The sequence below is a fragment of the Hyla sarda genome, chromosome 4 (assembly GCF_029499605.1).
Source record: "Hyla sarda isolate aHylSar1 chromosome 4, aHylSar1.hap1, whole genome shotgun sequence".
Taxonomy (NCBI): domain Eukaryota; kingdom Metazoa; phylum Chordata; class Amphibia; order Anura; family Hylidae; genus Hyla; species Hyla sarda.
In genome coordinates this window covers 40,844,400-40,871,248 of record NC_079192.1, presented here as the reverse complement: position 1 = coordinate 40,871,248, position 26,849 = coordinate 40,844,400, and the positions used below count along the sequence as shown (strand labels likewise).

Genomic DNA, 26,849 nt, shown 5'->3' with positions numbered 1-26,849 from the left:
GTGATCAATACAGATGACGGCATCTGCGGGAATGAAAAATAGAAGTGTCCAACGCTTTAGGATGCAAAATTCTTCGGCTTTATTGAGTTATAAAATCATACAGCATAGGGACAAGAACGCCGACGCGTTCCATGACCATGACTAAGGATCGCACAGATCCGAAACGCGTTGGCGTTCTTGTCCCTATGCTGTATGATTTTATGACTCAATAAAGCCGAAGAATTTTGCATCTTAAAGCGCTGGACACTTCTATTTTTTACTTGCTGTTCCCATTCGGCCAGGTGCGCTGCTGGCCCGTCCGAGCGCAGGTGCGGGAGAGTGGAGCTGTCGAGAAACTACACGTGTGCATCTGCGGCAATCTGCGGCCCTGCCGCGAGAATCCGATCATCCAAGATGGCGGACCAAGGTCCCTTCACCTGCCTCCGTCCGTCTCCCGGGGTCTTTTTTTCTTGGTCTGACATCGAGCAGACCAGAGAAGTAGATCGCCGATAATACTGATCAGTGCTATGCCCTATACATAGCACTGAACAGTATTAGCAATGTAATGAATGCTAATAAATAGTTATGGGGACATAAAAAGTGTAAAAAAAAAGAAAGTAAAAAAAAGTTTAAAAAATTAGAAAAATCCACTTCCCCCAATAAAAATGTAAATCGCTCCTTTTTCCCATTTTACCTCCAAAAAGTGTCAAATAAAATCATTTATAAACATCTTTGGTATCGCCTTGTGTGTAAATGTCTGGACTATCAAAATATAATGTAAGGCTCTGCTTCCACACTGTGAAGATCACCCGTTAATAAACGTACGTTATTATGTATTGTTAACGGACATTTCAGAACGGTGAAGTAACGGATGCTAACGGCTGAATAACGTCTGTCCAAATAACGGCACATTCATCCGCTAAGACCCGTTATAACAGCCGCCATGTACGCAAGTTTTAACACCTCTGCCTACAGACTCCCACAGCCAGGACTACTACTACTACTCCCATCATGGAACAGACTTGTTTCCATGATGGGAGTAGTAGTTCCCTGGCTGCGGGAGTCTGCTGGTAGCTGGGGAGGCTACATTATTGTTTGTACTACTACCCTCATCATGGAACAGAGTCTGTTCCATGATGGGGGTTGTAGTACAGGGGCTGAGGAATTGATTGTCTGACTTCTGATACCCGATGCCATCAGAAGTTATTAAGCAGGAGAGCGGGTGGCAGGGTCCGCAACCCTGCGATCACCCCTGTATTTTACTGGACAATGTGAGGGGACATATGTATATTAAAAGTGTTGTGGGGGGGGGGCATAGAGTGCTATATATACCTAGCCCCCCAGCGCATTAATAAAAATATGACCCCTGAGCACATTTATATGTATATATCTATACCCCCCGCCAGTACATTTATATGTATACATCTATACCCCCCGCCAGTACATTTATATGTATACATCTATACCCCCCGCCAGCACATTTATATGTATACATCTATACCCCCCGCCAGCACATTTATATGTATACATCTATACCCCCCGCCAGTACATTTATATGTATACATCTATACCCCCCGCCAGTACATTTATATGTATACATCTATACCCCCCGCCAGTACATTTATATGTATACATCTATACTCCCCGCCAGCACATTTATATGTATACATCTATACCCCCCGCCAGTACATTTATATGTATACATCTATACCCCCCGCCAGTACATTTATATGTATACATCTATACCCCCCGCCAGTACATTTATATGTATACATCTATACCCCCCGCCAGTACATTTATATGTATACATCTATACCCCCCGCCAGTACATTTATATGTATACATCTATACCCCCGCCAGTACATTTATATGTATACATCTATACCCCCCGCCAGTACATTTATATGTATACATCTATACCCCCCGCCAGTACATTTATATGTATACATCTATACCCCCCGCCAGTACATTTATATGTATACATCTATACCCCCCGCCAGTGCATTTATATGTATACATCTATGCCCCCGCCAGTACATTTATATGTATACATCTATACCCCCCACCAGTGCATTTATATGTATACATCTATACCCCCCGCCAGTACATTTATATGTATACATCTATACCCCCCGCCAGTACATTTATATGTATACATCTATACCCCCCGCCAGTACATTTATATGTATACATCTATACCCCCCGCCAGTACATTTATATGTATACATCTATACCCCCCGCCAGTACATTTATATGTATACATCTATACCCCCCCGCCAGTACATTTATATGTATACATCTATACCCCCCGCCAGTACATTTATATGTATACATCTATACCCCCCCCGCCAGTACATTTATATGTATACATCTATACCCCCCGCCAGCACATTTATATGTATACATCTATACCCCCCGCCAGTACATTTATATGTATACATCTATACCCCCCACCAGTGCATTTATATGTATACATCTATACTCCCCGCCAGCACATTTATATGTATACATCTATACCCCCCGCCAGTACATTTATATGTATACATCTATACTCCCCGCCAGTACATTTATATGTATACATCTATACTCCCCGCCAGCACATTTATATGTATACATCTATACCCCCCGCCAGTACATTTATATGTATACATCTATACCCCCCACCAGTACATTTATATGTATACATCTATACCCCCCCCGCCAGTACATTTATATGTATACATCTATACCCCCCGCCAGCACATTTATATGTATACATCTATACCCCCCGCCAGTACATTTATATGTATACATCTATACCCCCCGCCAGCACATTTATATGTATACATCTATACCCCCCGCCAGCACATTTATATGTATACATCTATACCCCCCGCCAGTACATTTATATGTATACATCTATACCTCCCGCCAGTACATTTATATGTATACATCTATACCCCCCGCCAGTACATTTATATGTATACATCTATACCCCCCGCCAGTACATTTATATGTATACATCTATACCCCCCGCCAGCACATTTATATGTATACATCTATACCCCCCGCCAGCACATTTATATGTATACATCTATACCCCCCACCAGTACATTTATATGTATACATCTATACCCCCCGCCAGTACATTTATATGTATACATCTATACCCCCCGCCAGCACATTTATATGTATACATCTATACCCCCCGCCAGCACATTTATATGTATACATCTATACCCCCGCCAACACATTTATATGTATACATCTATACCCCCCGCCAGTACATTTATATGTATACATCTATACCCCCCGCCAGTACATTTATATGTATACATCTATACCCCCTGCCAGTACATTTATATGTATACATCTATACCCCCCGCCAGTACATTTATATGTATACAGCTATACCCCCCGCCAGTACATTTATATGTATACATCTATACCCCCGCCAGTACATTTATATGTATACATCTATACCCCCGCCAGTACATTTATATGTATACATCTATACCCCCCGCCAGTACATTTATATGTATACATCTATACCCCCCGCCAGTACATTTATATGTATACATCTATACCCCCCGCCAGTACATTTATATGTATACATCTATACCCCCCGCCAGCACATTTATATGTATACATCTATACCCCCCCCGCCAGTACATTTATATGTATACATCTATACCCCCCGCCAGCACATTTATATGTATACATCTATACCCCCCGCCAGCACATTTATATGTATACATCTATACCCCCCGCCAGCACATTTATATGTATACATCTATACCCCCGCCAGCGCACTTACAATACAGTGGTCCCTCAACATACGATGGTAATCCGTTCCAAATGGACCATCATTTGTTGAAACCATCGTATGTTGAGGGATCCGTGCAATGTAAAGAATAGGACAGTGGTCTACAACCTGCGGACCTCCAGATGTTGCAAAACTACAACACCCAGCATGCCCTGGCATGCCGTTGGCTGTCCGGGCATGCTGGGTGTTGTAGTTTTGCAACATCTGGAGGTCTGCAGGTTGAAGACCACTGGTAGAGGAAGTTGTACTCACCTGTCCCCGCCGCTCCGGACCCGACACCGCTGCCCTTGATGTCGCTGTCCATCGCTGTCGCCGCGTCCTCGAGGTGTCCCTGATGCTCCGGCAAGGCCTCTGCTTCCCTGTCATCCGCGCTCTCCGTCGCCGCCATCACGTCACTACGCGCGCCGCTCCTATTGGATGACGGGACGGCGTGCGCAGCGACGTGATGACGACGATGGAGAGCGCCGACCATGCAGGGGATCCCAAAGAGGACGCGCCGGAGCCCCGAGGACAGGTAAGTGAGCGTCAGCGGACCACACGGGGCACCGTAAACTGCTATCCGGTGGCAGCTGAAGCAGTCTGCGCTGCCGGATAGCCGTTTATGCGATGGCCCCGACATACAAAAGCATCGTATGTTGAAATGATCGTATGTCGGGGCCATCATAGGTCGGGGGGTCACTGTATAAAGTCCATCCAGGTCACATGACAGAGCCATAAGAGAACACTCCCTCTATGTGGGCACTTCTCCAGGCTCGTTCTCATGGTTGGTCGGAGTCTGAACACTCAGGTCCTGACTGATAAAAATGTTTGATGTCTCTACAATATATCAAACATTTTTTTTTATGACTGTGCCCATTTAAATATTTTGAGTGGACCTATTTATTCTTACATGATAGAACTCACTATAAAACAGCTGCATACAAAGGGAAAATTATTGGTGGAAGTTTGAGGATTTCTGAGAGATCCCTTTCTTTTTCAATTAACACATTAAGTGCCCGGCTAGCTCAGTCGGTAGAGCATGAGACTCTTAATCTCAGGGTCGTGGGTTCGAGCCCCACGTTGGGCGAAGAGTTTTTGTTCACATTAAGCAATGAATTCCCTTTTCAGTTCTAGTTTTGATGATTCAAACTTATACTGGGTACTAAGCACTTTTAAAGGGGTTATCCAGCCCCAAATAACATATGCTGTATCGCTATCTGATGGCGGGGATTCCCACCACTAGGCCCCTATCAATCTCCCAAAAACGGGCTCTCTAAGCCAGGGGTTCTCAACCGGTGGTACGAGTAGGTACCTAGGGGTACGCCACGGGTGGTATGGGGGTACGCAATGCGCTGACAAATATCGGCCATGCATTGGCCACTATTTGTCAGCACATTGCGGGGAATGGCCGCGGCAGCTCTCAGTAAAGTATCGCGGCCGGAGCTACTTTACGGGAGCTGTGTGGTTGCTGGGGAGACGTGTGACGTCGCGTGGAGGTGCCACACAGAGCAGGAGGACATCACCCTTCTGTGTGGTGCCGAAAGGGACTCCGGGAAAAGGACTCTGCGAGCAGTACTCGAACAAGCCAGGTAATGTAAAAAAAAATAAATAAAATAAGTGTATGGGAGGGAGGGATGTTATATACAGTCATGGCCATAAATGTTGGCACCCCTGAAATTTTTCTCACAGAAAAGGATTGCAGTAACACATGTTTTGCTATTCACATGTTTATTCCCTTTGTGTGTATTGGAACTAAACCAAAAAAGGGAGGAAAAAAAGCAAACTGGACATAATGTCACCAAACTCCAAAAATGGGCTGGACAAAATTATTGACACCCTTAACTTAATATTTGGTTGCACACACTTTGGAAAAAAATTACTGAAATTAGTAGCTTCCTATAACCATCAATAAGCTTCTTACACCTCTCAGCCGGAATGTTGGACCACTCTTCCTATACAAACTGCTCCAGGTCTCTCTTATTGGAAGGGGCCTTTTCCCAACAGCAATTTTAAGATCTCTCCACAGGTGATCAATGGGATTTAGATCTGGACTCATTGCTGCCACTTCAGAACTCTCAAGCGCTTTGTTGCCATCCATTTCTGGGGGCTTTTTGACGTATTGTCCTGCTGGAAGACCCAAGATCTCGGACACAAACCCAGCTTTCTGACACTGGGCTGTACAGTGCATTGGTAATCCTCAGATTTCATGATGCCTTGTACACATTGAAGGCACCCAGTGCCAGAGGCAGCAAAACATCCCCAAAACATAATTGACCTCCACCATATTTCACTGTAGGTACCGTCTTTTCTTTGTAGGCCTCATTCCATTTTCGGTAAACAGTAGAATGATGGGCTTTACCAAAAAGCTCTATCTTGGTCTCATCTGCCCACAAGACGTTTTTCCCAGAAGGATTTTGGCTTTCTCAAGTTCATTTTGGCAAAATGTAGTCTTGCTTTTATGTCTGTGTGTCAGCAGTGGGGTCCTCCTGGGTCTCTTGCCATAGCGTTGCATTTCATTTAAATGTCGACGGATAGTTCGCGCTGACACGGATGCTCCCTGAGCCTGCAGGACAGCTTGAATATCTTTGGAACTTGTTTGGGGCTGCTTACACACCATTCGGACTATCTTGCATTGACACCTTTCATAAATTTTTCTCTTCCGTCCACACCCAGGGAGAATAGCTACAGTGCCATGGGTTGCAAACTTCTTGATAATGTTGCACAATGTGGACAAAGGCAAATCTAGATCTCTGGAGATGGACTTATAACCTTGAGCAGTGTGTGCCGAACTAAAATCATAAACCTTTATAAAGTACACAGAGGGGGAGATTCTCAAAATAGCTATAGCTATACCTATTCACCAATCAGAGCTCCCGTCCCGGCAGCGTGGCCGCATGTGCCGCCGGCTTGTTAACTTAATAAATCGTAGCAGTTCTCTGGAGAATGATCCGCTGCGATCTGCACCTAAGCCCCTGGACTATAACTCACATCATGGACAGAGTATGTCCATGATGGGAGTAGCAGTCCTAAAAGTCCTGCAGTCGGGGGATGTGCAAATGCCATCCCTCAGCGCTACAGTACAGACTCTCTTTGTAGTACAAGTGCTGAGGGGCAGATCGCAGCAGGTCATTCTCCAGAGACCCACTGCGATCTGCATTTATTAAGTTAACAAGCTGGCGTCATATGCGGCTACACTGCACTCCCCGCCGGCTCCTCTATACAGCTTTTATAATTCATAATCCCCGCCGGGAGCTCTGATTGGTGAATAACTATTCCTCAATCAGAGCTCCCATCTCCTGGCGGTGGGGATTATGAATTATGACAGTGTATACAGGAGCCTGGAGACGGCGGGGGGTGCAGTGTAGCTGCATGTGCCGCCGGCTTGTTAACTTAATAAATGCAGATCGCAGTGGGTCTCTGGAGAATGACCTGCTGCGATCTGCCCCTCAGCCCCTGGACTATAACTCCCATCATGGACAGAGTATGTCCATGGTGTGAGTAGTAGTCCTAAAAGTCCTACCACCGGGGGATGTGCAAGTGGCATCCCTCAGCGCTACAGTACTACAACTACTCCCATCATGGAACAGACTCTATCCATGATGGCAGTTATAGTACAGGGGCTGAGGGGCAGATTGCAGCAGGTCATACTCCAGAGACTCGCTGCAATCCACATTTATTATCTGTACAAGACGGCGGCACATGTGGCTACACTGCGCCCCCGCCGGCTCCTGTATACAGCTCTCCTAATACATAATCCCCGCTGCCGGGAGACAGGAGCTCTGATTGGTTAATAGTTTTTCACCAATCAAAGCTCCTGTCTCGCGGCGGGGATTATGAATTATGACAGCGTATACAGGAGCCGACGGGGAGCGCAGTGTAGCCGCATGTGCCGCCTTGTACAGTTAATAAATGCAGATCGCAGCGGGTCTCTGAAAAATGACCCGATGCGATCTGCACCTCAGCCCCTTGACTATATCTCCCATCATGGGCAGAGTCTGTCCATGATGGGAGTAGTAGTCCTAACTGTCCTAAAATCGTACCGCAGCCGGGGGATGTGCAAGTGCCGTCTCTTAGCGCTGCAGTACAACTACTCCCATCATGGGACAGACTCTGTCCCATGATAGGAGTAGTTGTAGTTTAGCAGTGTTAAAGGGGTAGTCCAGTGGTGAAAAACCTATCCCCTATCCTAAGGATAAGTTTGAGATCGCAGGGGGTCCGACCACTGGGGCCCCCTGCGATCTCTCTGTACGGGGGCCAGGCTCTCCGGACAGATAGCGGGTGTCGACCCCCGCACGAATTCGCGGCTGACACGCCCCCACAATACATCGCTATGGCAGAGCCGGAGATTGCCGAAGGCAGCACTCCGGCTCTGCCAAAGAGTTGTATTGAGGGGGCGTGTCGGCCGCCGCTTCTTGTGGGAGTCGACACGCCCCCTTCGCGCGGGCTGTCGGGGCCCCGTACAGGAGATTGCGGTCGGCCCCCCCGCAATCTACAACTTATCCCCTATCCTTAGGATAGGGGATAAGTTGTTCACCACTTGTTCACTACTGGACTACTCCTTTAAGGGACGGCTCCTGCATCCCCCCGGCTGTCTTGGTAGAACACTTTCCTACATGTCCTTTTTGATGGTGTATTTAAAAAAAACTTATTTGCGTAAAAAAATTTGTCTAAACAAAAAAACGCACATGATAAATTAGTATCCACTGTAGAATGCATTCCACAATACACAAAAAAATTGACTACTTGCTTTTTGCTCTATCAAAAAAGACGAAATGAAAGTCCCTGCGCAAATTTTTGTGCAGAATAATACACAAGAAAAAGGGGTAAACTCAATGATAAATCTCCCCCTAAGTCCCTGTTTAGATTGTGGGGGAGAAATTTCCAATGATCAGACCCCCAACAACTCCTCCAGCCCCATCCGCTATCAGACACTTATACTGTGGATAGGGGGATAAGTGTTGGGAGTTGGAATACCCCTTTAAATGTCTTATTTTATTAAAGGAAAACTGTCACATGTTTTCTCCCACACTATCCACAGGTACTGATGGATAGTGTGGGAGACGCTGATTCCAATGAGCCCTACCTTACCCGGATCCGCCCGGCCGTACGCTCGCAATTGCAGTTTTATTATATGTGGAAATCTGTCTGTAACTGGCACGGGCGGGGCTTCTGCAGGTTAACTGGCACTGATGTCAGCGCCGTTTATGAATATTCCAGCTCTCCCTCTCTTCGCCGCTCCTAACTGGAGGGAGGGGGGGATGAATATTCATAAACGGGCGGCGCTGCGGACAGGCGGCGCTGACGTCAGTGTCAGTTAAGCTACAGAAGCCCCGCCCATGCCAGTTATAGCAAGATTTCCGCATATAATAAAACTAAGATTGTGGGCGAACGGCTGGGCGGATCCGGGCAAGGTAGGGATCATAGGAATCAGCGTCTCTCGCACTATCCGTCAGTACCTGTGGACAGTGCGGGAGAAAACATGTGACAGTGTTCCTTTAAATGCATCTTAAAAGATACAATAAAATATGCTTAAAGGAGAACTCCAGAATATAAAAATTGTCCCCCATACTTCTGACAGTAAAAAAATTAAGATGTACATACCTTCCTTCGCTCCCCCAGGGCCTCCGGTGTCCGTTGTAATGCCATCACTCACTTTACAATAAAATGTACGGCGCAACCAAAAAAATACTATTTGTGTGGGGAAATGAAAAAGAAAACCGCAATTTTGCTAATTTTGGAAGGTTTCGTTTTCACGCCGTACAATTTACGGTAAAAATGCCATGTGTTATTTATTCTTTGGGTCAATACGATTAAAATGAGACTCGGAATAACATACTTTTCTATTACTGTTGCGCTTAAAAAACAATCACAAACTTTTTAACCAAATTAGTATGTTTAAAATCCCCCTATTTTGAAGACCTATAACTTTTAAATTTTTCCGTATAAGCGGCGGTATGAGGGCTAATTTTTTGCGCCGTGATCTGTACTTTTTATTGATACCATATTTGCTTATATAAAACTTTTAATACATTTTTTATTAATTTTTATTTAACATTTTATTTAAATAGTTCGGATATTTACGCACGCGATTATATCAAATATGTATATAAAAATTTTTTTAACCCTTTTTGGGGGTGAAATAGGGAAAATGGGACAATTTACGTTTTTATTGGGGGAGGGGGTTTTTCACATTTTTTTTACTTTATTTTTTTACTTTTATTTTTAAACTTTAATAGTCCCCATAGGGGACTATTAATAGCAATCACTCGATTGCTAATACTGTTCAGTGTTATGTATAGGACATAGCACTGATCAGTATTATCGGTGATCTCATGCTCTGGTCTGCGGGAAGGCAGATCAGAGCAGAAGACTCCAGGAAGGCAGCGGAGGCAGGTGAGGGGACCTCCGGCTGCCGTGCTGGATGATCGGATCACAGCGGCAGCGCTGCGGGCGATGCGATCATCCATTTAAGTGACCGCGATGCTGCAGAAGCCGTGATTTGTATTGATCACTGCATCTGCGGGGTTAATGGCGGACATCTGCGGGATCGCGGATGTCCGCCATTACCGGCGGGTCCCTGGCTGCGATCAACAGCCGGGACCTGCCGCGCATGATCCGGGCATCTCTCCGATGCCCGCGGTTATGCTTAGGACGTAAATGTACGTCCTGGTGCGTTAAGTACCACCTCACCAGGACGTACATTTACACCCTTCGTCGTTAAGGGGTTAATGTAAAAAAAAAAAAAAAAAATTTTAACATAGCACTAATTATAATAAATAATTTAACATATTATAAATATATAAAAATATCTTATATGGCTGCACAGTGAGACAGTACTAAACAAGAATAAATTATATTGTATTGTTATTTCCAATTATGTAGAATTGCTAAAACATTAAGCGTCCCTGGGTGGGCTTGAACCACCAACCTTTCGGTTAACAGCCGAACGCGCTAACCGATTGCGCCACAGAGACAACTGCTGCTAATGCTGATCCTATGCTTAGTACCAGCATGTCCTGCTATATGCTTCTTGTACTTGGGACGACCTGACCGTCTTTGTGACCGGTTCTCTGTAAACAACCCAGCTTTCCTGCACTGAGCCGCCCACATGATGGACTTCCTGCAGGAGAATGCGGCCACTCAGCACATTCTGAAGACCCTTGTGATAACCGAATACGTTTTCCAGCACAGCTCTACAGGATGAGGCTACAACAGCACCACGTGGTCAGAGGGAACAGGAGACACGGCTCTGGGTAGAACCATTGTAAATTGCAGGGGTGTAAGCTGAGCTAGACACATTTTGTATGGAGTGTGCTACGGTATTTAGGTCTGTTATCTAGGAATAGTTCAAGGTGGGGATCCCTGAGAAATAAGCTGTGGGCTGTTCTGATCACGTGTGAGCCTGGAGGTGTGGAGAGTGCTGGCTTATTAGTATAATGCAGGGTATGGAGACGTGCAGCAGAGTGGCGCAGCGGAAGCGTGCTGGGCCCATAACCCAGAGGTCGATGGATCGAAACCATCCTCTGCTAGTTTTTATTTTTTGTTTAATCCTAAATGTAAATTATACACTTTTTTTAATTACTTTTTTTTTTTTTTTTACTAATGATTCCCAGCCATTGTGCCTCCAGCAGTTTCTAAACTACAACTCGTAGCATGCCCAGAGAGACAAGATGCGAGTTGCAGTTTTGAAACAGCTGAAGGCACACTAGTAGGGAAACCGTGCCATAGACTAATGCAGTGAAAAAGTCTAACTTGAAGTGTTGGCATGCACTTCACCCAGCGTTAGCCATTTTAGGGTATGTTCACACTACAGTGTGTGACCGGAATCTTCGCTCGCTGAATTCAGTGAGCGGAAATTCAGACTGGCAGCCGGTGGCGGCGGTAGGACCGCGCGGCACTGCGCTGTCACCATTGAAGTACTCGCGGACTTCCGCCAAAGAATGAACATGTTCTTTCTTTGCGCAGAACAATTTCAGCGGCGGAATTGTCCGCCGCTGAAATTCCGCAGTGTGAACGGCTCTCGCGGTAATGTTCACTGTGCGGACTTTTACTCGCGGAATTCCGCGGGGATTCCGCAGTGTGAACATACCCTTACAGGTTAAAGGGTACCTCTCATCAAAAAAAACTTTTGATATATTATAGATTAATGTATGCAGAATAACTTTACAATTGCATGTTATTAAAAAAATATGCTTCTTTCTATTTAATTTTCCACTTTGAAGAAATGACCACTAGGGGTCTCCCTACCAGTCCTGGCAGCAAGCATTTCAGACTCATGCTGGAGTCCTAAACACTACGAGCTGCCAGTCTGCTTTGTTCACAAAGGAGAACACTCAGAGCTGCCAGCCTGCTTTGTTCACAGCCTGTTTGGCTGTGAACAAAGCAGGCTGGCAGCTCTGAGTGTTTAGGACTCCAGCATGAGTCAGAAATGCTTGCTGACAGGACTGATCGGGAAAAATACAATAGAAAGAAGCAGATTTTTCATTAACATGCTATTGGAAAGTTATTCAACATTCATTAATCTAAAATATATCAAAAGTTTATTTGATGAGAGGTACCCTTTAATGATAAGCCATAGTACAGTGGACTCCAACCTGCGGACCTCCAGATGTTGCAAAACTACAACTCCCAGCATGCCCGGACAGCCAACGGCTGTCCGGGCATGCTGGGAGTTGTAGTTTTGCAACATCTGGAGGTCTGCAGTTTAGAGACCACTGCCCTAGTATATTACTGAGTTAATGCCATGTGCATAAGGGGACAAAATAATCGTTTTTTCTTTTCTTAATCCAGATAACCCCTTTAAGTTCCGAAGTAAATTGGCGATACAGGGCGTCATCTTTAGCGTTCTAAGTGACTATCGGAGACATTTATCATCGTTGCTTTGGTAAGCGAGTTCTGTCGGCATTATTATTATTTTTTATTTATTTTTTTGCTTTAGTTTTGCTTGTGTATGACGCATTTATCATAAATTTATACATTTTGGCTCACATAAGCAAAAACAAAGAAATGACTTCAGAACACCAATTCACAGCTTTGAAAAAAAAATTGCAATATATATTTATGTGTGTGTGTGTGTTTATAAAAATTTTTTTTTACCACTTTTTTCCCCTAAATGTACTAACTAATTTTTTGTTTTTTTTACTTCTCATTTCAGATCCGTGTATCCTGTGGATTACTTTAGATTCGGAGGAGTACGGTGACCAAGGTTTTTTTTTTTTTAACGGTAATAAAATGATTAACGAAAGGGGACAGGGACACTGCTTTACATCCCCCCCCCCCCCCTTGTCTCCCACCCGCCTGCGCCGCACGTCTCCTGCCTGCAACAAGACTGCAACTCCCAGCATGCCCTCACTGTAAGGGCACGCTGGGAGTTGTAGTCTTGTAGCGGGCGGGAGATGTGCGGCACGGGCGGATGGGATACAGGGGGGGGTTGTAAATCAGTGTCCCCGTCCCCTCATTAAAGGGGTAGTCCAGTGGTGAAAAACTTATCCCCTATCCTAAGGATAGGGGATAAGTTTGAGATCGCAGGGGGGTCCGACCGCTGGGGCCCCCTGCGATCTCTCTGTACGGGGCCTCGGCTCTCCATCCAGATAGCGGGTGTCGACCCCCGCACGAAGCGGCGGCCGACACGCCCCCCTCAATACATCTCAATGGCAGAGCCGGAGATTGCCGAAGGCAGCGCTTCGGCTCTGCCATAGAGTTGTATTGAGGGGGCGTGTCGGCCGCCGCCTCGTGCGGAGGTCGACACGCCCCCTTCCCGCGGGCTGTCGGGGCTCCGTACAGGAGATCGCGGGGGGCCCCAGGGGTCGGACCCCCTGCGATCTGCAACTTATCCCCTATCCTTAGGATAGGGGATAAGTTGCTCACCCCTGGGTTCACCACTGGACTACTCCTTTAAAGGAGTAGTCCGGCACGCACTTTTCTTATTTTATCCGGTCGGGCAGCAAAAAAAAAGAAAACAAACTTTCTCTTGCCTGCCTACGCGCCTCCGGAGCTCCGGTACACTCCGGTACAGGTGTTCGGTCGCCGGGCTGTACCGGAGACATCGCTGCGGCCGGTGATAGGCTGAAGCTCCGTGTGACGTGCCGGGCTAACAGGAAGTATGAAGCAAACAGCCCGGCGACCGAACACCTTTACCAGAGTGTACCGGAGCTCCGGGGGCGCGTAGGCAAAAAAGTTTGTTTTCTTTTTTGCAGCCCGAACCGGATACAATAAGAAAAGTGCACGCCGGAGTACTCCTATAAGTTATATAGAGTAAGGGGGATAGAATCAGATGGAGCCCGGGCAGCTGCAGAGTGATGCCAGCCTGGGCTCCTTTTAATATACTTCGGCACCGCAGAGTTTTTGGAGTCCCTACTGTAATTTCACATTTCCCGCTGGGTCCCGTGATTGGCTGCTCAGTCCCGGACAATCACGGGACCCAGCGGGAAATTTGATCTTACAGATGGGACTAAAACTCTGTGGCTCCGATGTATGTTAAAAAGGAACCCAGGCTGGCATCACTCCGCATCTGCCCGGGCTCCGTATGATTCTATCCCCGCTACCATAACTTAATGACGGGGACACTGATTTACATCCCCCCCTTGTCTCCCGCCCGCGCCGCACATCTCCCACCTGCTACAATACTACAACTCCCAGCATGCCCTCACTGTATGGGCATGCTGGGAGTTGTAGTCTTGCAACAGGTAGCAGACAGATGGGAGATGTGTAGTGTAGGCGGATGGGAGACAAGGGAGGATGTAAATAAGTGTCCCCGTCATTAGAAGTGAGGGGAGCGAGGAGAAAATGGGCTCCTTTGTACAGTTGTTATATCCCACTGCCAGTGGGAAATATAAAAATCTGCTCTCCAAAGCCGTTTTGTAAGCCAGCTCCGGGCTCAGGCTGGGTTCACATCACGTTATATGCAATACGGGACCGCCTACGGCTGGGGGGAGCTAAAACCTGGCGCTCCCGTATCCCTGTTGTATACGGCCCATATGTAATGTATTTCAGTGAGCCAACCGGAGTGAAGCGCTCACTCCAATCGGCTCATTTTTGTCCCGTATGCGGTTTTCCCTCCAGATCTAAAACCGTGGTCCACCACGGTTTTAGGTCCGGTGGGAAAACCGCATACGGGACAAAAATGAGCCGACGGGAGTCAGCACTTCAGTTTTTCCCATTTTACCCCCAAAAAGCGTAAAAATGGTTTTTTTAATAAACATATTTATTATCGCCACATGCGTAAATGTCCAAACTATCAAAATATAATGTTAATTATCCCGTAGGTGAACGGCGTAAACTTAAAAAATAAAAAAAAATTACAAAAATGCTGCTTTTTTGTCACATTTTATTCCCAAAAAAAAATAATAAAAATGATCTAAATGTTTTATATATGCAAATGTGGTATCGATAAAAAGTACAGATGATGGTGCAAAAAATTAGCCCTCATACCACCCCATATACGGAAAAATGAAAAAGTTATAGGTGGTCAAAACAGGGAAATTTTAGATTACTGATTTTGTACAAAAAGTTTTCGATTTTTTTTAAGCGGTACAAAAATATAAAAGTATCTAGCCATGGGTATCATTGTAATCGTATTGACCCACAGAATAAACAACACATGTCATTTTTACCGTAAAGTGTACAGTGTGAAAACGAAACCCTCCAAAATGTGCCAAATTGTGATTTTCATTTAAATTTCCTCATTTAATTTTTTTTTTTGCATTCCCCATACATTTTATGATAAAATGAGAGGTTTCTTTACAAAGTACAATTGGCCACGCAAAAAACAAGCCCTTATATGGGTCTGTAGATGGAAATATAAAGGAGTTATGTATTTTAGAAGGCGAGGAAGAAAAAACGAAAACGCAAAAATAAAATTGGCCTTGTCCTTAAGTTTAACCCCTTAAGGACACATGACGTTCTCATACGTCTCCATTTCCGAGTCCTTAAGGACACATGACGTATGAGAACGTCATGTGTTTTACCGGCCCCCCGCAACCATCTGGAGCGGAGCCGGTCCCCGATGCCTGCTGAAATCGTTCAGCAGGCATCGGGGCATATCGCCCAGGGGGGTCATTATGACCCCCCATGTCGGCGATGGCCGCAGATCGCTGGACAATTCAGTCCAGCGATCTGCGGCGGATTCCGGGTCAATCGGGTCTCCAGTGACCCGGTGACCCGGAATTACAGGCTGTTCGGGGCCGTCTCCGACGGCCCCGAACAGCCAGAGCCTGCAGGAGTGAGGTGGCACTGGTGCCACCTCACGATCGCCCTGATTTGTCGGCCGGATTACCGGCCGACCAATCAGGGCGCCTGCTGCGGGTGTCACTCCCGCAACCCGCTCCGCCCCTCTTCCGGAGGACGTGAGCGGGTGCGGGACGTGCACCCCGGGTGCTGGGGACCCCGATCCCCGGCGCCCCTGTTGGGATCGGGGCCCCAGGAGCAGCGGCGGCGGCGGAGACGACGAGGGACTGACCTGGTGCAGCGAGGATCGTTGGAGGTGAGTGACAGCCTCCTGCTGTTGCTTAGCAACAGCTCCCAGCATGCAACAAGGGCATGCTGGGAGCTGTAGTTATGCAACAGCAGGAGGCAGACCACCACAACTCCCAGCATGCCCTTATGGGCATGCTGGGACTTGTAGTTTTGCAACAGCTGGAGGCACATTCTTTCTATGGAAAAGTGTACCTTCAGCTGTTGTGTAACTACAACTCCCAGCTTGCACAATCAGCTAAAGTGCATGCTGGGAGTTGTAGTGGTGCATCTGGTGGTTGCATAACTACAACTCCCAGCATGCCCGTTGGCTGTCGGTGACTGCTGAGAGTTGTAGTTTTGCAACAGCTGAAGGCACACTGAGTTAAGTAGCAAACCAGTGTGTCTCCAGCTGTTGCATAACTACAATCCCCAGCATCCCCAGCCAAAGTAGTATGCCTCCAGCTGTTGCATAACTACAACACCCAGCATGCCCTTCCGCTGTCCGTACATGCTGGGGGTTGTAGCTTTTGCAACAGCTGAAGGCACACTGGTTGCAAAACACTGAGTTTGTTACCAAACTCTGTGTTTCACAACCAGTGTGCCTCCAGCTGTTGCAAAACTACAACTCCCAGCATGCACTGATAGACCGTACATGCTGGGAGTTGTAGTTTTGCAACAGCTGGATGTTCCCCCCCCCCAATGTGAACGTACAGGGTACACTCACATGGGCGGAGGATTACAGTAAGTATCCGGCTGCAAGTTTGAGGTGCGGCAAAATTTCTGCCGCAGCTCAAACTGCCAGCGAGAAACTACTGTGAACCCCCCGCCCATGCGACTGTACCCTAAAAACACTACACTACACTAACACACAATAAAATAAAAAGTAAAAAACACTACATATACACATACCCCTACACAGCCCCCCTCCCCTCCCCAATAAAAATGAAAAACGTCTGGTACGCCACTGTTTCCAAAACGGAGCCTCCAGCGGTTGCAAAACTACAACTCCCAGCATGCACTGATAGACCGTACATGCTGGGAGTTGTAGTTTTGCACTGATTCCCCCCCCCCCCCCCCCCAATGTGAACGTACAGGGTACACTCACATGGGCGGAGGATTACAGTAAGTATCCGGCTGCAAGTTTGAGCTGCGTCAAATTTTCTGCCGTAGCTCAAACTGCCAGCGAGAAACTACTGTGAACCCCCCGCCCGTGCGACTGTACCCTAAAAACACTACACTACACTAACACAAAATAAAATAAAAAGTAAAAAACACTACATATACACATACCCCTATGCAACCCCCCTCCCCAATAAAAATGAAAAACGTCTGGTACGCCACTGTTTCCAAAACGGAGCCTCCAGCTGTTGCAAAACAACTACTCCCAGTATTGCCAGATAGCCGTTGACTGTCCAGGCATGCTGGGAGTTTTACAACAGCTGGAGGCACCCTGTTTGGGAATCACTGGCGTAGAATACCCCTATGTCCACCCCTATGCAAGTCCCTAATTTAGGCCTCAAATGCGCATGGCGCTCTCACTTTGGAGCCCTGTCGTATTTCAAGGCAACAGTTTAGGGCCACATATAGGGTATCGCCGTACTCGGGAGAAATTGGGCTTCAAATTTTGGGGGGTATTTTCTGCTATTACCCTTTTAAAAAATTTAACATTTTTGGGAAAACAAGCATTTTAGGTAAAAAAAATATATATTTTTTTACATATGCAAAAGTCGTGAAACACCTGTAGGGTATTAAGGTTCAAATTACCCCTTGTTACGTTCCCCGAGGGGTCTAGTTTCCAAAATAGTATGCCATGTGTTTTTTTTTTTTGCTGTCCTGGCACCATAGGGGCTTCCTAAATGCGGCATGCCCCCAGAGCAAAATTCGCTTTCAAAAAGCCAAATGTGACTCCTTCTCTTCTGAGACCTGTAGTGCGCCAGCAGAGCACTTTTCACACCCATATGGGGTGTTTTCTGAATCGGGAGAAATTGGGCTTCAAATTTTGGGGGGTATTTTCTGCTATTACCCTTTTTAAAATTGTAAAAATTTTGGGAAACCAAGCATTTTAGGTAAAAAAAATATATATTTTTTTACATATGCAAAAGTCGTGAAACACCTGTAGGGTATTAAGGTTCACATTACCCCTTGTTACGTTCCCCGAGGGGTCTAGTTTCCAAAATGGTATGCCATGTGTTTTTTTTTTGCTGTTCTTGCACCATAGGGGCTTCCTAAATGCGGCATGCCCCCAGAGCAAAATTTGCTTTCAAAAAGCCAAATGTTACTCCTTCTCTTCTGAGACCTGTAGTGCGCCAGCAGAGCACTTTTCACCCCCATATGGGGTGTTTTCTGAATCGGGAGAAATTGGGCTTCAAATTTTGGGGGGTATTTTCTGCTATTACCCTTTTTAAAAATGTAAACATTTTGGGAAAACAAGCATTTTAGGTAAAAAAAAATATTTTTTTTTACATATGCAAAAGTCGTGAAACACCTGTAGGGCATTAAGGTTCACGTTACCCCTTGTTACGTTCCCCGAGGGGTCTAGTTTCCAAAATGGTATGCCATGTGTTTTTTTTTTGCTGTTCTGGCACCATAGGGGCTTCCTAAATGCGGCATGCCCCCAGAGCAAAATTTGCTTTCAAAAAGCCAAATAAGACTCCTTCTCTTCTGAGACCTGTAGTGCGCCAGCAGAGCACTTTTCACCCCCATGCGAGGTGTTTTCTGTATCGGGAGAAATTGGGCTTCAAATTTTGGGGGGTATTTTCTGCTATTACCCTTTTTAAAAATGTAAAATTTTTGGGAAACCAAGCATTTTAGGTAAAAAAAAATATATTTTTTTTACATATGCAAAAGTCGTGAATCACCTGTGGGGTATTAAGGTTCACTTTACCCCTTGTTACGTTCCCTGAGGGGTCTAGTTTCCAAAATGGTATGCCATGTGTTTTTTTTTTGCTGTCCTGGCACCATAGGGGCTTCCTAAATGCGGCATGCCCCCCAAAAACCATTTGTCGCTCCTTCCCTTCTGAGCCCTCTACTGCGCCCACCGAACAATTAACATAGACATATGAGGTATGTGCTTACTCGAGAGAAATTGGGTTTCAAATACAAGTAAAAATTTTCTCCTTTTTATCCCTTGCAAAAATTCAAAAATTGGGTCTACAAGAACATGCGAGTGTAAAAAATGAAGATTTTGAATTTTCTCCTTCACTTTGCTGCTATTCCTGTGAAACACCTAAAGGGTTAATACACTTACTGAATGTTATTTTGAATACTTTAGGGGGTGTAGTTTTTATAATGGGGTCTTTTATGGGGTATTTCTAATATGAAGACCCTTCAAATCCACTTCAAAACTGAACTGGTCCCTGAAAAATAGTGAGTTTGAAAATTTTGTGAAAAATTTCAAAATTGCTACTGAACTTTGAAGCCCTCTGGTGTCTTCCAAAAGTAAAAACTCATAAATTTTATGATGCAAACATAAAGTAGACATATTGTATATGTGAACCCAAAAAAAATATATTTTGAATATCCATTTTCCTTACAAGCAGAGAGCTTCAAAGTTAGAAAAATGCAAAATTTTCATTTTTTTCATCAAATTTTGGGATTTTTCACCAAGAAAGGATGCAAGTTACCATAAAATTTTACCACTAAGTTAAAGTAGAATATGTCACGAAAAAACAATCTCGGAATCAGAATGATAACTAAAAGCATTCCAGAGTTATTAATGTTTAAAGTGACAGTGGTCAGAATTGCAAAAAACGCTCCGGTCCTTAAGGTATAAAATGGCCTGGTCCTTAAGGGGTTAAAATAGGCTTGGTCCTTAAGGGGTTAAAGGGGTACTCTGGTAGAAAACTTTTTTTTTTTTTTTTAAATCAACTGGTGCCAAAAAGTTAAACAGATTTGTAAATTACTTCTATAAAAAAAAAAATCTTAATCCTTCCAGTACTTATTAGCTGCTGAATACTACAGAGGAAATACTTTTCTTTTTGGATTTCTTGTCTGACCACAGTGCTCTCTGCTGGCTCCACTGTCTATTTTAGGAACTGTCCAGAGCAGCATATGTTTGCTATGGGTATTTTCTCCTGCTCTGGACAGTTTCTGATACGGACAGAGGTGTCAGCAGAGAGCATCGTGGACAGAGAGAAAATAAATCCAAAAAGAAAAGAATTTCCTCTGTAGTATACAGTCACTAATAAGTACTGGAAGGATTACGATTTTTTTTATAGAAGTCATTTACAAATCTGTTTTACTTTCTGGCGTCAGTTGATTTAAAAAAAGAAAAAAAAAAGTTTTCTACCGGAGTACCTCTTTAAGCGACCTATGTATACAGGTAGTAATACACAGAGGGAGACCAAGACAGAGCCTCAGCTGTGTGCCAGTCAACATTAAATAAAGGTAGGAACACATTACGTTCTGGCCCCCGCTAATAGTATTTGTCAGCATCCCGGCGAAAACGGGAATCCGACATATACTGTTAACAGGAGTAGTGCACCCCATTCTCTTCTGCTGCCAAACAGAGTCACCCCTAGTGGCTCTGTTCGGGACATATGCACTATTTTATGCACACTCATGACGGCTGTTGTGCTTTTGAAATAGCGCACACGTCCCGAAAGGAGTCACTAGGGGATTCCTTTCGGCCATAGAACTGAATGGGGTCCTTTGCGCCTGTTAACAGTATACGTCAGCATCCTATTTTCGGCGGGATGCGGACAGATACGATTAATGGGGGCCAAAACTTAGTGAGTTCCTACCCTAAACAAAACGACAAAAAGCGGAATGCAGGGTGTTGGTCAAACTGTATTGCCTTGCCGTGTACCAGATCTCCTGCTCTTGTGACTTGACCTTGTTCCTCTGCCGCCTGCCTACTGAACTCCTGCTACGTCCTGACTACGCTACTGTGCCGGCTGCCCTGACCTTCTGCTATCCAGACTACGAGTTGCCTCATCCCTCCTGTGCCTCGCATCTCCTCAGCCGCCTGTGTGGTCGAGCCATGCCAGGGGTAGCGACCTGGGTGTTGCCTGCAGCAGCAAGCCCATCCCACTTTGCATCGGGCTCTGGTGAAAACCAGCGGCACCTTAGACTACGCTCCCTGGTACGGTCCGAGTCATCTGCCACACAGGTCCAGCGGATCCACATACTCCGGAGTTCCTGTCTTCATAAACGTGGGTGTTACAGGCGCATGCGCTCTGCAGACCGAGTGCTGCGCTCACGGGGCATGTGACTCCACATCACTTGGACGTGGAGTTGAAGGCAATGATTATGCTAAGTAAGGGGGGCGAGCTTAGGACACATCAGGGGCAGACAGCCGGCGGGCTTGAAGAGCGATGCTGGGAACAAACTGCAAAACTTTACCGGGGGATAACTCAGCGGCAATTGGAGGGAGAAAAGTAAGTGATCCCTCATTGGATTCCTGTTCACCCACACTATAATCCACACACTGTATTGGGTTTAGTGTGGGTGAACCTGGGGCTGGCTGATTTTCAGGTAGCCAAGAAAACTATTAGCTTCTTGTTTCTTATCAGCTGATGTGTAGCTGTCTGCTAAGAAACGAGGTAGTGGAATGGGAGAGGGGTGAAAACCCTAAAATATATACGCCCATTCACAAAAGTTGACTGGATCCATACAGGGGGACAGGGGTGTAGCTAGAAACCCAAGGGCCCCGGTTGCGAAAAATTGCTGTGGGCCCCCCCTACCACCTGACGACCCGCTTCCCCAATCTCGGACGACCCCTTACTCGGCCGCACAAACATATCAGTGACTACAGCACTGATGGGACACAGTCAGGAGAATACACAACTATATAAGTGACAAACAGGCAGGGCCAGACAGACATAACATATGCCAAGGCATTTAAGAATAAGCAGCACATTTTTCTAGTGGGGGTCCAACTGCTGGGACCCCCACCAATCACCCAATCACCCTGGTTCCAGTTGCTCTCCAGCTGTTATAAAGCTATAACTCCCATCATGTCTTCTCCAGCATTATAGGAGTTGTAGTTTTGCAACAGCTGGAGAGCCCCAGATTAGGGTACAGCGTCACCCATCATCACTTTGGAACATACAAGTGACTCCAGCTCTGATAGGACAGTCAGGAGAAAGCACAATGATATCAGTGACCTGAATGATGTCTTCTCTGTTGCCTTTTCTTTTCTTCTTCATCTGGTTCATGTTCACTGCTCGTACCAGGAAAGGTTAAAGGACCTTAACATGTATAGAAGAAAGAAGAGACAGAGGGGATATGATAGAGACTTTTATATACATAAAGGGAATCAACATTGTAGAGGATGAGAGGAGATTTAAAAGAAGAAAAACTACCACAAGAGGACATAGTTTTATATTAGAGGGGTAATGGTTTCTGCAGTTATTTTAGGAAGTATTACTTTACTGGGAGAGTAGTGGATGCATGGAATAGCCTTCCTGCAGAAGTGGTCGCTGCAAATACAGTGAAGAAGTTTAAACATGTATGGGATAAGCATAAGGCTATCCTTCATATAAGATAGGGATAGGTATAAGGCTATCCTTCATATAAGATAGGGATAGGGATAAGGCTATCATTCATATAAGATAGGGATAGGGATAAGGCTATCCTTCATATAAGATAGGGATAGGCATAAGGCTATCCTTCATATAAGATAGGGATCGGCATAAGGCTATCCTTCATATAGGATAGGGATAAGCATAAGGCTATCCTTCATATAAGATAGGGATAGGCATAAGGCTATCCTTCATATAAGATAGGGATAGGCATAAAGCTATCCTTCATATAAGATAGGGATAAGCATAAGGCTATCCTTCATATAAGATAGATATAGGCATAAGGCTATCCTTCATATAAGATAGGGATAGGAATAAGGCTATCCTTCATATCCTATAGGGCCAGGGACTATTCATGGTATTCAGATTATTGGGCAGACTAGATGGGCCAAATGGTTCTTATCTGCCGACACATTCTATGTTTCTATGTTTCAGACGTCATGACGTCTTCCAGCTCCATCTTCTCTGCAGAGTCTGACGCCCGCACATCATAGGCTCCTCATCCTCTGTATGAAGATAATAATCATTATTATTCTGCTAAATACTGTTCCCCTGAATATAAAACTACCATCCACTGTACCTCCTGCATATACTACCACCCACTGTACCCCCCAAATATAATATTGCCACCCACTGTACCCCCTGAATATAATCCTGCCACCCACTGTACCCCCTGAATATAATCCTGCCACCTACTGTACCCCCCTGAATATAATCCTGCCACCCACTGTACTCCCTGAATATAATCCTGCCACCCAATGTACCCACTGAATATAATCCTGCCACCCACTGTACTCCCTGAATATAATCCTGCCACCCAATGTACCCCCTGAATATAATACTGCCACATACAGTACATACACACACACACCTTTCATACATATAGTACATACACACACATCACAGACACGCCAACTCCGCCCCCCACCCCACAAATGCATAATACACACACATCATGCATACACATATCATACATACACCCGCCGCCTCCAGATCACCCCGCATAATACATCTCCACACATCATACATACATCTTGTTTACACACATCTATCATTCATACACACACATCATTCATACATCATAGATACAGTACATACCCACACATCATTTATACACACACATCATTCATACATCATACATACAGTACATACACACATCATTCATACATCATACATACAGTACATACACACACACCATACATACACACGCTGCCTTCAGACCCCAGATTCTATGATCACCTCATGAACAAGCAGATACCATTATTCAGGATGGCTGAACGTGTGCAGCCCACAAATCGCCCCCCCCTCCCCCCCACAGATTCAATAAATTTTCTGCTGCAGATTTGCTGTGGTAGATTTTGCTACCCATTGAAGTCAATGGGCAGCAAAATCTGCTGAAGCAAATCTGCAGCAAAAATACGCACATGTGAATGCACCCTTAGGGTAGGGTCACATGTAACAAATCAGTAGTGTATGTTACTCTGCTGATCTGTCAATGACCTGACCCTATAGTGTGCCTCCAGCTGTTTTCCCCCGTGTCCTGCGTACAGCAGAAATCCGCCGCTACGAGCCGCTCAACGATGTCTCAGAGTACACAGCATGTGCCCGCGGTGACTCGCAGGTCCCTGTGTGGCTGCTTGTTAGTGGCAGATTGCTGTTGTGAGCAGCACACAAGGGGGAAAACAGCTGGAGGCTCTCTATAGAGTCAAGTCATCGGCGGATCCGCAGACATGTAACCCTACCCTAATGTTAATCTGTACAGGATGATTTATGATAAGAGGGGTTTTCACAATATATATTTCTCTAACTTAAAGGAATACTCCAGGATGCAAAAATTGCCATTCAGACTGCCGGCACTCAGTCAAGCCCCGCCTTGGCCGGCGATAGACTGAGCGGCAGTGTGACTCACCGACCACCGGCAACCAGGAAAAGGATCGCGGCGGAGGCCAGAGCGGGTTACTGGAGGCACCGGGGGAGCGACAGCAGGTATGTATATTTATTATTTTACTGCTGGCAGTCTGAATGACAATTTTTGCATCCTGGAGTACTCCTTTAAGACATTTACTGTAAGCCAGTGTTTTCCAACCATGGCACCTCCAGCTGTTGCAAAACTACAACTCCCAGCATGCCTAGACAGCCTTTGGCTTGAGTTGTAGTTTTGCAACAGCAGGAGACACAAAACTACAAATCCCAGCATGCCCAAACAGCCAAAGGTTGTTTGGGCATGCTGGGATTTGTAGTTTTGTGTCTCCTGCTGTTGCAAAACTACAACTCCCAGCATGCCCGGAAAGCCAAAGGCTGTCTGGGCATGCTGGGAGTTGTAGTTTTACAACAGCTGAAGGCTCCATGGTTGGAAAACACTGGCTTCTGACATCAGAGGATGTCACTATGCGCAACTACTATGAAGTGAGCGCAGGAGTTCCTGCGCTAACTTCTTAGGCATGCCTTAAATCAGTGGTCTCCAACCTGCGGACTTCTAGATGTTGCAAAACTACAATTCCCAGCATGCCCGGACCGCCAACGGCTGTCCGGGCATGCTGGGAGTTGTAGTTTTGCAACATCTGGAGGTCCGCAGGTTGAAGACCACTGCCATAAATTAACGGTGCTGCTGGCGGATTACCGGGCTGTGACTGACGGTCCTGCAGGCGGTGTGACTAGGTGAGATTACGGGCAGTCGCTGCGGAAGGAGAGAGGCAGGGCTTCCTGTTGGCGCCGTACGTGCCATGCCCCTCCTCCTCCACTCACTTAATGCGGCGGAAAGGCAGGGGTGGGATAGTCACTCAGGTCCCACCCCAGGTCCTCCTCATGTAGACTGTGCTGCTGCCAGATGGACAGGTCTGGTAGTAGCGGCTGCAGTCATACTGATTAATTAATGGCGGTGCAGGCCTTAATTGATGGCGGTGCCGGCCATAATGTGATTGTGGCAAGGGGGGCCCTGCAGGCCCCCCTGGCTAACGGGTCCTGTCGCCATGGCGACCATTGCGACCTGTATAGCTACGCCACTGCAGGGGGACATACAGGGTTAGCCAGCCACAAAGCCATCCATGACCACACAAATGACGTTACTAGAGGGACTACTGCACTCATCCTTCTCTTAGGCACCACACACACACATAGGGGGACATTTATAATAGCATTTACACAGGTTTTCTGCGCATATTTGTCACTGGAATGTCGCAATTTCGACAAATTGTGTGACTTTTTTTAATGTATGCCAGCCTGCACGATTTCTCTCAGAACAAATGTTTTACACAGGTTCTTCCTGTTACTTTGCAGTGGTCAGTGATTTATAACGTGAGATTTTTATGAAGAAAAAAAAATAGATAAAAAATGTTGCAGATTTGTTGCACAGCCTTCAAGGGGTACTCCGGTGGAAAACAAAAATTTCATATCAACTGGCTCCAGAAAGTTAAACAGATTTGTAAATTACTTCTATAAATTTTTTTGGATGCTTCTAGTACTTATCAGCTGCTGTATACTACAGAGGAAGTTGAGTTGTTCTTTTCTGTCTGACCACAGTGCTCTCTGCTGCCACCTCTGTCTGTGTCAGGAACTGTCCAGAACAGTAGCAAATCCCCTTAGGAAACCTCTCCTGCTCTGGACAAATCGCGACATGGACATAGGTGGCAGCAGAGAGCTCTGTGGTCAGACAAAAAGAACTACACAACTTCCTCTGGAGCATAGAGAGAACAAATGTGTTTAACTTTGAAAAAATTTTTTTCCACTGGAGTACCCCTTTAAATTTCTCAAAAAACCTACACCAGCCTAGACCTGGCATACAAAACTGGCTGTAGACTCAAATTCAGCAGCTGATAACTACTGGAAGGATTAAGATTTTTTAATAGTAATAGTAAGTAATTTACAAATCTGTTTAACTTTGTGGAGTTTTTCCCCGGAATACTCCCTTAACCCCTTAAGGAAGCAGGGTTTTTCAGTTTTTGCACTTTCATTTTTTCCTCCTTACCTTTTAAAAATCATAACCCTTTCAATTTTCCACCTAAAAATCCATATTATGGCTTATTTTTTGGGTCACCAAATCTACTTTGCAGTGATATTACCGTATATACTCGAGTATAAGCCGAGTTTCTCAGCACGATTTTTCGCCATCG

General features: G+C 45.6%; 1 protein-coding gene and 2 non-coding genes across 4 annotated transcripts in view; 2 read left to right on the top strand and 1 right to left on the bottom strand.

Annotated features, from left to right (window-relative positions):
- The first annotated feature begins 4,777 nt into the window (after positions 1-4,777).
- TRNAK-CUU (transfer RNA lysine (anticodon CUU)) lies at positions 4,778-4,850 on the top strand. Its single transcript has one exon. It is a non-coding gene; the product is annotated as a tRNA-Lys (tRNA).
- Positions 4,851-10,663: 5,813 nt separating this feature from the next.
- Positions 10,664-10,737, bottom strand: TRNAN-GUU (transfer RNA asparagine (anticodon GUU)). Its single transcript has one exon. It is a non-coding gene; the product is annotated as a tRNA-Asn (tRNA).
- A 21-nt stretch (positions 10,738-10,758) lies between these two features.
- LOC130366780 (hepatic lectin-like) overlaps positions 10,759-26,849 on the top strand; it is a 55,242-nt gene continuing 39,151 nt past the window's right edge. Inside the window, exons 1-3 of one of the 2 annotated variants that reach the window (XM_056569140.1) lie at positions 10,759-11,016; positions 12,554-12,647; positions 12,918-12,968. The gene's annotated coding sequence lies outside the window, so the exon portion shown is untranslated. The remainder of the gene's footprint in view (positions 11,017-12,553; positions 12,648-12,917; positions 12,969-26,849) is intronic. The other variant, XM_056569141.1, reaches the window with a different exon arrangement.